Source organism: Acomys minous (genome assembly GCF_964271855.1).
Source record: "Acomys minous genome assembly, chromosome: 3".
Classification (NCBI taxonomy): Eukaryota; Metazoa; Chordata; class Mammalia; order Rodentia; family Muridae; genus Acomys; species Acomys minous.
Genome location: NC_140485.1, coordinates 66603112 through 66613020, shown reverse-complemented (window position 1 = coordinate 66613020; position 9909 = coordinate 66603112).

The window sequence follows — 9909 nt, the reverse complement described above, 5'->3', positions numbered from 1 at the left end:
AGAGCTGGAGTTATGAATGATTGTCAATTACCACTACCATGTGAGTGCTGGGAAGCCAACCCTTGTCCTTTGCAAACATAACAAATCCTCTTAACCACTGAACCATCTCACCAGCCCCTCTTTTTCTTCCTTTCTAGGATGTTCCTTAGAGTGTATAATGGAGGGACCAACAACCAGTGAATGACCAGTGGGTTGATATTCCTGTCAGCCATTACATTTCTGTTGTGTCCCTTTGTTCATTGTATTGGCCTATAGGAACCCAGACCCCTCCCTGGCCCCCTGCCCCTCGCAGCTGCTGTTTGGGGAGCATTTATCCTCGGCAATCAAAGGTTGTGTTTTCTCCACTGTATACTCGCATACAGTGTATATTGCAGTTGCTCTCTGGGAGTTTTTAAGGGCTTGGGGGTCTAGACTCGTGTCCTGACCTTTAGAACTGGCCTCCTTTGGGAAACAGGGCTTAGGGAGCTGCCTTCATGGCCGGATCCTGAGAGGGGAAACACCAGGGGGGCCTCCCTGACCAGCAGGCAACAGTGTTAAGCATGACTTAACCACGCAATCAAGGCGAGAGCTGAGCTTGGCATCGCCTGGGGTGTCCCGATTGATTGGCACAGAGAGGCATGCTTGTGTTTGGTGACTTCATGCTCACTCAGTATCAGCTTTGTCTCTTGTTGAAGAGACAGGTGAGCTATAGGCCACGCTACAGTCTTCAGTAGTCCCCTAGGCTCAGTAACTGTTGAGTCTCCAGCCCTGGTGCTATTTGGTGGTAGTGGAACCTTTAAGAGGCGGGGCATAGTGGGAAGGAGCTAGGTCATTGGACACAAGCCCTTGAAAGTAAGTGTGGGGCCCTACCTGCCTGCTGCTTCTCAGTTGTCATGGGAGTGTCCTGTCACCAGTTTCCTGCTGTTGCCGTAGCATCCTGTCTCACCACACGTTCTGAGGTACGGATCTGAGTGCTCATGGAAAAAACTTGCAAAACCAGGAACTAATAAACCTTTTCTTCTTTGAAAGTTTATTATCTCAGGACTTTTTCACAGTTTCGGGAAGCTGGCTAACTCGGCCTGTTAGCGCATTGGCCTCGTGAAGCCCCTCCTCATAGCTGTGTTTTTCGGGGTACTCACAGGCGTCTCTTCCTCCTGTTTCCCCAGCTCATTTGTCAGTGCAGAGGGTTCAGCCACTGGCCGCCTGTTTTCAGAGTAGGTGCAGACTGTCCTGGGAGAGTCAGCCCTCCCTGCAGGGTGCCTGGGACCCCTGTTATAAAGCAGCTTGAGCATCTTCTGGGTATATTCCAAGGAGTGGAATAGCTGGGTCTTGAGGAAGTCCTATTCCCATTTTTCTGAGTTAGCACCAGATAGATTTCCAAAGTGGCTGTACTAGTTTGCATTCCTACCAGCAATGAAGGAGTGTTCCTTTCTCTCCACATCCTTGCCAGCATGTGGTGTCGCTTGAAGTTTTGATCTTAGCCATTGTGATGGGTGTAAGATGGAATCTCAGAGTTGTTTTGATTTGCATTTCTCTGATGATTAGGGAGGTTGAGCATTTCTTTAAGTGTTTCTCAGCCATTTGATATTCCTCTGTTGAGTGCCTTACATTTGACCATGTCCCCTGGAGGGGGAGACCTGTTGGCACTCAGAGGAGGGACAGCAGGTTACCAAGAAGAGACTTGATACCCTATGAGCATATACAGGGGGAGGTAATCCCCCTCAGGAACAGTCATAGGGGAGGGGAATAAGGGGAAAATGGGAGGGAGGGAAGAATGGGAGGATACAAGGAATGGGATAACCACTGAGATGTAACAAGAATAAATTAATAAAAAAAAAAAAAAAGGAAAAAAAACCCAGCTTGACCCCACCCTTGGGGAAAGCATGGATTGACCGAGGTCGAGAGAGGGAAAATTGTAACTGGCTGTGACAATACCTTGGAGGAGTGGCTGGCATCTGAAGGGCAGAGACTAGAGATGTCCTCAGGGAGGGACAGCCCCAGCTCTGTGGAGGGGATGGAGGTGGCCAGCAGCTAGAGCACAAGTCTAAAGACACATGGCTTGAGTGCCATGTTGACTTCAGGGTTTTTAAGCTGTGTGACAGGTGACACCTTCCCTGATTTTTCTGTGCCTTCATTTTCTTATGTGTAAAGTAGAAAAAGTAGTACAGTGCATGTCCTCAAGTGGCTATGAAAGCTGTAGCCGTGATAATGTGGCTAAAGAGACCATGTGATGTGCCAGCTACTTTTCTCATTGTTGTGACCAGATCCCCGACAAGAAGCAACGTCAAAGGGAGATTTATTTTTGGCTTATAATGGGAGGTGATTCAGCCCACCATGGTGGGAAGGCAGGGCCATAGATGCATTTGGCGGCTGTGGCAGTAGCTGTGGCTATGGCAGTGGTTGTGGCTGTGATTGTGGCTGAAGCTGTGGCTGTGGCAGTAGATATGGCTGTGACTGTGGCTGTGGCTGTGGCTGCAGCAGTGGCTGTGGTTGTGGCCATGGCTGTGGCTGCGGCTGTGGATGTGGATGTGGATGTGCTGCAGCAGTGGCTATGGTTGTGGCTGTGATTGTGGCTGTGGCTGTGCTGCAGCAGTGGCTGTGGTTGTGGCTGTGCTGCAGCAGTGACTATGGTTGTGGCTGTGATTGTGGCTGTGGCTGTGGGAACATGAGGCTGCTTGTTCATATCTAGGTGCATCAGGAGGTGGTAAAGAACTACACCAGGCCTCAGCTGGCTTTTTCCTTTCTTGTTCAGTCCAGGACCTCAGCACACAGGCTGGAGCACCCACTGTCAGGATGGATTTCATCCCCCTTAGTGAACCTTTCTGGAAAAACCCTCACAGATATGCTCTGGGTGTTTCTCAGTCAGGTTGCTGGTCAAAGTTGGCCACCGAATATGGCATTTATAAATGTTTGCCCCATTAGTTCCCTGTGTGTATTCATTTCAGCATAGCATGGGAAACACACAAATGTGAACCAAAGAGACACAAAGAGAAAGAATAAAGAAAGGTGACTTGTAGTTGATGTCTAATTTTTTAAAAGTTCAAGATATGATTTTGTGTGTGTATGTATGTGTATATATGTGTGCATCTCTCTCTCTCTCTCTCTCTCTGTGTGTGTGTGTGTGTGTGTGTGTGTGTGTTGTGCATGTTACTGGGGATTGAACTTAGGGTCTCACATGTATTAGGCAGGTGCTGATACTACCATATCACAGCCTCAGCCCATCTCTCTCTTATTAGCCCTTAGTTTAAATATATACTTATTTATTTTATAGGTATGAGTATTTTGCCTGTATGTAGGTCTGTGCACCATGTATGTACAGTGCCCATGGAGGTCAGAAGAGGGTGTTAGATTCCCTAGAATTGGAGTTACAGACAGTTGTAAGCCTCCATGTGGGTTCTGGGAACCGAACCCTGGTCATCTAGAAAAGCAGCCAGTGTTCCTAAGCACTGAGCCATCTCTCCAGCCTTTCTGCTTAATTTTAGATGTTTAAGTCTTCTTTAAGTCTTTTCTCACCTAAAACTAATGACTTTGTTTATTTGTTCATAGCACCATACTGAAGCTAGAGCCTTTTTTAAATCATCAAGCTAATGACTTTGTTTGCTTGTTTTGAGTTATTGAGACTGGGTCTTGCTTTGTGGCCCTGGCTGGCCTTGAGCTTGCTTTAATCTTCTGCTGGCCTGACTGCTGGAATCGCTGATGTTTTTATAGGTTTTATAGGTTTTATAGGAATGTATAGGGCAATAGTCATTCTTCTTCACTGCTGTAACTGCACAGCCGGAGAAAGCAATTTAAGGGGCATTTGTTTTGCTCATGTTTTCAAAGGTTTTGTGAGTGTGGTCAAGGCGGGGAGGTGGAGTAGGGTAGATCACTTCATAGGGGATGAGGGAGGGAAGGAAAAAGGGAGGGAGGGAGGGAGGGAGAGAACCTATAATTTCAGGCTTTCTCTTCTTTTATAGTCCTCTGGAACCCCAGCCTATGGGATCCTGTTGCCCACATTCTGGGTTCTCCCAGCCACCCCGACCCCCAGCTGCTTAGTTAACTGACTAGATCTGCCCTCACACTCACCCAGAGGTACGTTCAATCCAGTTGACAAGGTTAACTCTCCCACTCGGTGGGCCCAGTCCCATTTATTAAGAGATCACTAACGACAGAGCTGGCTGACTTTGGCAGCTGGAAGCAGGATTTGGGGGAATTAAACAAGTCCATCCAAGAAAGGATGTCTCAACAAGGCTGCAAAGCCAGACACTTGGCTGGTTCCCCTCCTAAAGAAAAACAATCTGATTTCTAGGGCGTCTTTACTTCTGGGAAGAAATCCTATGTTCTGGGGTAGAAGTCACGACCGATGTAACTTTTCAGAATCTTGGCTTCACTTAAAAATAAAACAGAGCGGTGAAGTGACTCATCTGGTAAAGGCTGGTGGTAAGGTGCTCTCGGCCAAGCCCGAGGATGCAAGTTTGATATCCAGAACCCAGGGGAACAGACTCCTGAAAGCTGTCCTCTGACCTCCACATGTGCACTATAGCAGATGTGTACCCGTACACATTCAATAAACAAATGCAAATTTTGACCCCAGAAAGCTGACCAGAGATGATTTATTTGTGGAAAGAGGCACATGTGTGCACAAACATGTACATGCGCAGGCCATTGGGCGATCTACATGGCACATCCCTCAGATGCTTTCTACCTGTTTTTTTTTCTTTTCTTTTTCCTTTTCTTTAGATTTATATGTATGAGTGTTTTGTCTGCATGTATGCATACTCACCATGTGTGTGTCTTATATCTATGAAAGTCAGAGATTGCATCTGATCCCCTGGACTAGAGTTTTTTGTTTTGTTTTGTTTTGTTTTGAGACAGGGTCTCTCTATGTAGTCTTGGCTGTCCTGGACTCACTTTGTAGACCAGGCTGGCCTCGAACTCACAGCAATCCGCCTGCCACTGCCTCCCAAATGCTGGGATTAAAGGTGTATGCCACCACACCTAGCTTGGACCAGAGTTATGAGCCCCCTTATAGGTTCTTGGAACCAAACTCAAGTCCCTTGTGAGAGCAGCAAGTGCTCTTAACCACTGAGCCACCTCTTCCAGGTACCTTAGGGTTTTTGTTTTGGTTTTTTTGGGGGGTGTGTTTGTTTGTTAGGTTTTGTTTTTTGTTTTTGTTTTGTTTTGTTTTGTTTTTTTGAGACAAGGATTCTCTGTGTAGCCTTGGCTGACCTGGAACTCACTTTGTAGACCAGGCTGGCCTGGAACTCACAGCGATCTGCCTGCCTCTGCCTCCCGAGTGCTGGGATTAAAGGCATGTGCCACCACTGCCTGGCTGTTTTTGTTTTTAAACAGCATCTCTTATTGGCAAAGTGCACAACCAATTAAAGAAGGATGCTTGTCAGTTTTCCATCCTGGGATTACAAGCACACACCTCCATGCCTGGCTTTTTATGTGGGTTCTGGGGGTGTCAAACTCATGTCCTCATACCTGTACACCACAGCTGGAGTTCCATACCTCGAACCCACAAGGTAGAAGGAGAGACCTGACTCCTGCAAGCTGCCCTCTGACCTCTACACATGCCCTGTAGCAGACTTGCAGCAGCAAGCACCTCACAGCTTAAGAGCACTTCCTGCCCAAATATTGAACTTTTTTTTTTTTTTGAGACAGGGTTTCTCTGTGTTGCCATGGCTGTCCTGAGCTCTTTTTGTAGACCAGGTTGGCCTCAAACTCAGAGTGATTTGCCAGCCTCTGCCTCCTGAGTGCTGGGATCAAAGGTGTGTGCCACCACGCCCCAGCAAAAAGTTGAATTCTTGAGACCACTAATCGGCTGAGTTCCTGAGTGAGCCTGGTGCTTCTCTGTTCCTGTGGGGCCAGACAGCATGTGTCCCTAATGAACTCCCAGAAGCTGCTGGCCCTGGGTCCACATTTGGACACCCCAAGAGATTCGGTAGAGTCATCTGGAAAGATGTCAAAGATTGTGCAGTGACCTCTTTGCCTTGTATCCAGGCTGTTGAGGGTTTTCCTGTTCTGCCCTCCAGTATGTAGTTGAATGCTTGGCTGCCCTGCCTTCTTCAGGGAGCCACAGGAGCACCTTGGGTTCTGACTGTTGTGATGATGTCGGCTCAGGGGTCAGTTAGTGGGGACACTTTAGTTTTAATTAAACGAAACGTGCATGTTTGTAGAAGTCAGTTCTGAGGCAGAAGGTTTTGTTTGTCTGTTTGTTTTTATTTTAAGAAAAAGCTCCAAGCTTCAGGGCAGGACTTCACTCCCTGGTGTGCAGTGTTTCTGAGCTATGAACAGTGTGGGTGGGGCAGGAGAAGCGCCCCACCCCCACCCCCGCCCTACTCCCCTGCACGGAGGCTGGGTTCTGAGGGCAGTGGTCCCTTGAGCCTGCCTGCCGTCCTTTGTGCTTCTTTGAAGGAGCAGATGAAAAGCATGTCTGCTGGCCTGGGAGGCCGGCCTTCCTTCTTCACTCTTCTGAGTTGAAATCACTTCCGTTCCAGCCCATCCCCTCGCCTTCTCTGCGGTCCTGAGGATAGAACCCAACAAGCAGGCTCTCTAGCAGCTCGCTACCTGGGCACCTTTCTGCTCCAAGCAGCCTGCTCATTCCTCATCCCAGCCTTACTCCAGGGGCGGGGCCTCTAAGTGAATGGAAACTGTAGCCGACTTCACGTTTCCTCTCCTCGTCCTTTGCCTGGCTTGTTTTATTTTAGGAAACAGAACCAGCAGAGTGCGTCTATCCAGACAGCAGGGCAGGTGGATAAAGCCTGTTTCAGAGGAAAAGAGGGCAGACGCAGCTAACCAAGAGAGTCTCAGGACCCTGGGCGGGGAGTCTGCAAGGTTGCATAAAAGAGGAACAAGAAAGAAGAGGCAAGTGGGGTCCTGTGCACTGTCTGGGAGTGCTGTTATCACACTGTTATCAGATAGGAGTACAGGACCTCTGAAAGGTCACAAGAGGCTGAAAAACTATTTGTTTCTTAGACAGAGTCCCACTGTGTATGTAGCCTTCGAACTTACTATGTAGACCAGGAGGGCCTTGAACTCACGGAGATCTGGCTGTCTTTGCCTTCCTAGTGCTGCATTTAAAGGTGTGTACTGCCTTGTCTGGCTAGAAAAATCCCTATTTTTTTGTATGTGAAAAATGTAAACTTTAAATGTTGAACACCTAAATCCCCAAAAAGGTATAAAGTGTGCTGTGAGTCAGCAGCCACCACAAGTGCCCTCTGATCTCTAAGTTGAGATTCATCAGGTTAGGGAAAGCTGATTACAGCTTTTGCCCTGGTGATCACCAGTGGGGGCTGGTTTTTGAGCCCTCCTCAGGGGTTCAACAAGTGAGGTGTGAAGTCTGTGCTTTCAAAAAGCACCCGCACGCACGCTCTTTCCTCCCAAACCTTTGCTTCCTGTAAAGGTTCACCTCTGTTTCTATTAGAAGGCTTAGAAATTCCTAATTACTGTATTTATAAAAATTACATACAATTAGAGTGGGCTTCAGGAACCAGGCCAATTGTCCCCTAGAACGTGCACTGAAAAGTGTGCTTTTCAAAGGACAAAAGATGCTTCTGGGTAGGGTTGTCATGTGACATCCTCCCAGGGCCATTTTGGCCTTTTTTTTTTTTAAGGGAAGCTGAAAAAAAAATTGTTCCTGGGGCTTTTGTTCTGGCTTGGACTCAAACTGCTCTGTGAGCAGCAGACTTTCTTCTTGGAGCATAGATGGGATGGTTGGTCCTGCCTGAGCCAAGAGTTGGGACCATGGTTTGCTGAGGGCTTTGTCGCTCACACTTCACACGTCGGAAGGGGAGGTGAGGTTGTGGTTCCACAAGATGTGTAAGGAGCCAGCCACGATTGTGCCAGCCACACCCAATAATGGCGCTGGTCTGTGTGCTGCTACCTGTAAACAATTGCCAGTACGCATGCGTTTGCTAGAGCTATCTCTAGTTGCCCCTCCCGTCAGGGGGACTATGCTAATTGCAACTACGCTTGTGTAGCTGTTGACCTATCTGCATTCATATGTTAATTAGGCATTCTGCCTGAACCTGTGAGGTGTTAACACGCTGCTTTAGATGGTATTTAAGTTCAAGCTCTAGGGGGGTTCGGGGTCTTTCGCTTCAGCTTCAAGGGGCGCTCCCAATAAAACGTGTTTGAGAAGGATCCTGTGTCAAGCGTCTTTCCTGCTGGCAGGAGGTCGCGGCAAAGATGGACTTGGAAACGAGGCAATGGAAGCACTCCGTCATGGCAGATGACTGGGGGACCCCAGAGCCTGCGGGTGTCTAGGCTGTGGGACCTATCAAACAAGGTATGGAGAGGTGCCATGGCGTCTAGAAGCGCTGCGGCCACCTGATCCTCAAAACCCCAGTCTCTGCTCCCCGCAGGAGTGTATAGAGCCTTCCGCGAGAACATTCCTCCTGAAGCTAACCCTGTCTGCACCTACTGCTGTCCCTTACCTCCCCTCAAGCCCCAACGGTCCATTCCATTCCATGGACCGTTTTCTCACGATGGTTCTGACTAGATTTGCAAGCACCCAGGAGACACCTATGGGTGTGCCTGGGAGGGCGATACCGCTCCGAGTGTGAGCAGCACTTTGGGCTGGGGACCGACGGAAAAGGGGAGAATGCAGAACGGGGACCGAGAACCAGCAGCATTCATCTGTTTCCTGACTCTAGATGCAACGTGGCTGTCTCGGGCTCCTGCTCCGCCCCCCCCCGCCCCCCCACCATGACGGACTGTGCCCTCGAGCTGGTATTCTGTCGCAGCGATGAGAAAAATGACAACTTTTGTGTTGGACAGGTTGTAGCTCACCATTCCAGGCCCCCATCACTCAGTCACTTTGTCCACTTGTCCATACCCTAGTGACTCATGTCCTACGAAGGGTCATTTTCCCTTCGACCCACTCCCTGCAGAGCCCAGCGTCCTCCTCCTCGCTGAGCTCACAGGCAGCCTCTGCAGCCCCACCCACCAACTGCGTGCTCGCCCCTTGTATCAGGGTCTCAGTGAGCCGAGTCGAGGCTTGAACTTGACAGTGTGTATTTTCTCCCCGTTGCTCTAGTGACAGGCATCAGTAGTCCTCGCGGCAGGAAGCCGTGCACTTGCTATGCCACTTTTTTCCTCTGCTTGTTGGGCGTCTTTATCTGTATAACACATACCCACTAGTGTCAGGATGAATTCCAATCAGGGGCCCCAGAACAGCAGGCGCGCCGCTTTCCCTCAAGGGTGCCAGCACTAGCAGCGCTCCTTTCTTCCTTCCTTCACTCAGGCACTAGCTCACTTGCTCACTCATTTAGCTAGGATTTTCACACTCATCAGATTGTTCTTGATTTGGGGAAATGAAGTCCCAGGGAAATCCTTGCCAGGAGCTGGGCGTGTGCGCATGCGCACGAGCACGCGCATGTCTGTGGTTCAAGCCCTTAGGCGGGCAACGCGAGGAGTTTGTGCTTTTGAGGCCAGCCTGGGAGGTAGTGTGAGTTCAGGACTAACCTGGGATACACAGCGAGACGCCCTCTTAAGCAACAAAACAAAACAGCGCAACATTCCTGTCCCCATAGGGTTATCCTGTTAGGGGTTGGGGGGAATATTAATAATATTTATTATTATTAATAATAATACCCTGGGTACCCTGGGACCCACGTGGTACAAGAACCTATTCCCCAAAATTTCCTTCTGACCTCCACATGGTTGCGATGGCATGCACATGAGTGTGTGTACAATGAACAGAAACGTAATAATTTTTAAAAATCATAACATACAAGTAGGCAGTATGGACGGTCCTAGAAAAGGAGAAACTTGCATTGCAGGTGGTTATGGTGCAGGAGTGTTTGGGCTTCCGAGAAAGTCACACGCAGTCAGTCTAAGGCTTGGTCTTTGTCACTGACTCACTAAGGGTCGCTGAGGATGACAGACGGTGCGGAAATGTGCGGCCCTTCCTGCAGGTGGCACTGCTGAGCGATGCTTCCTGAT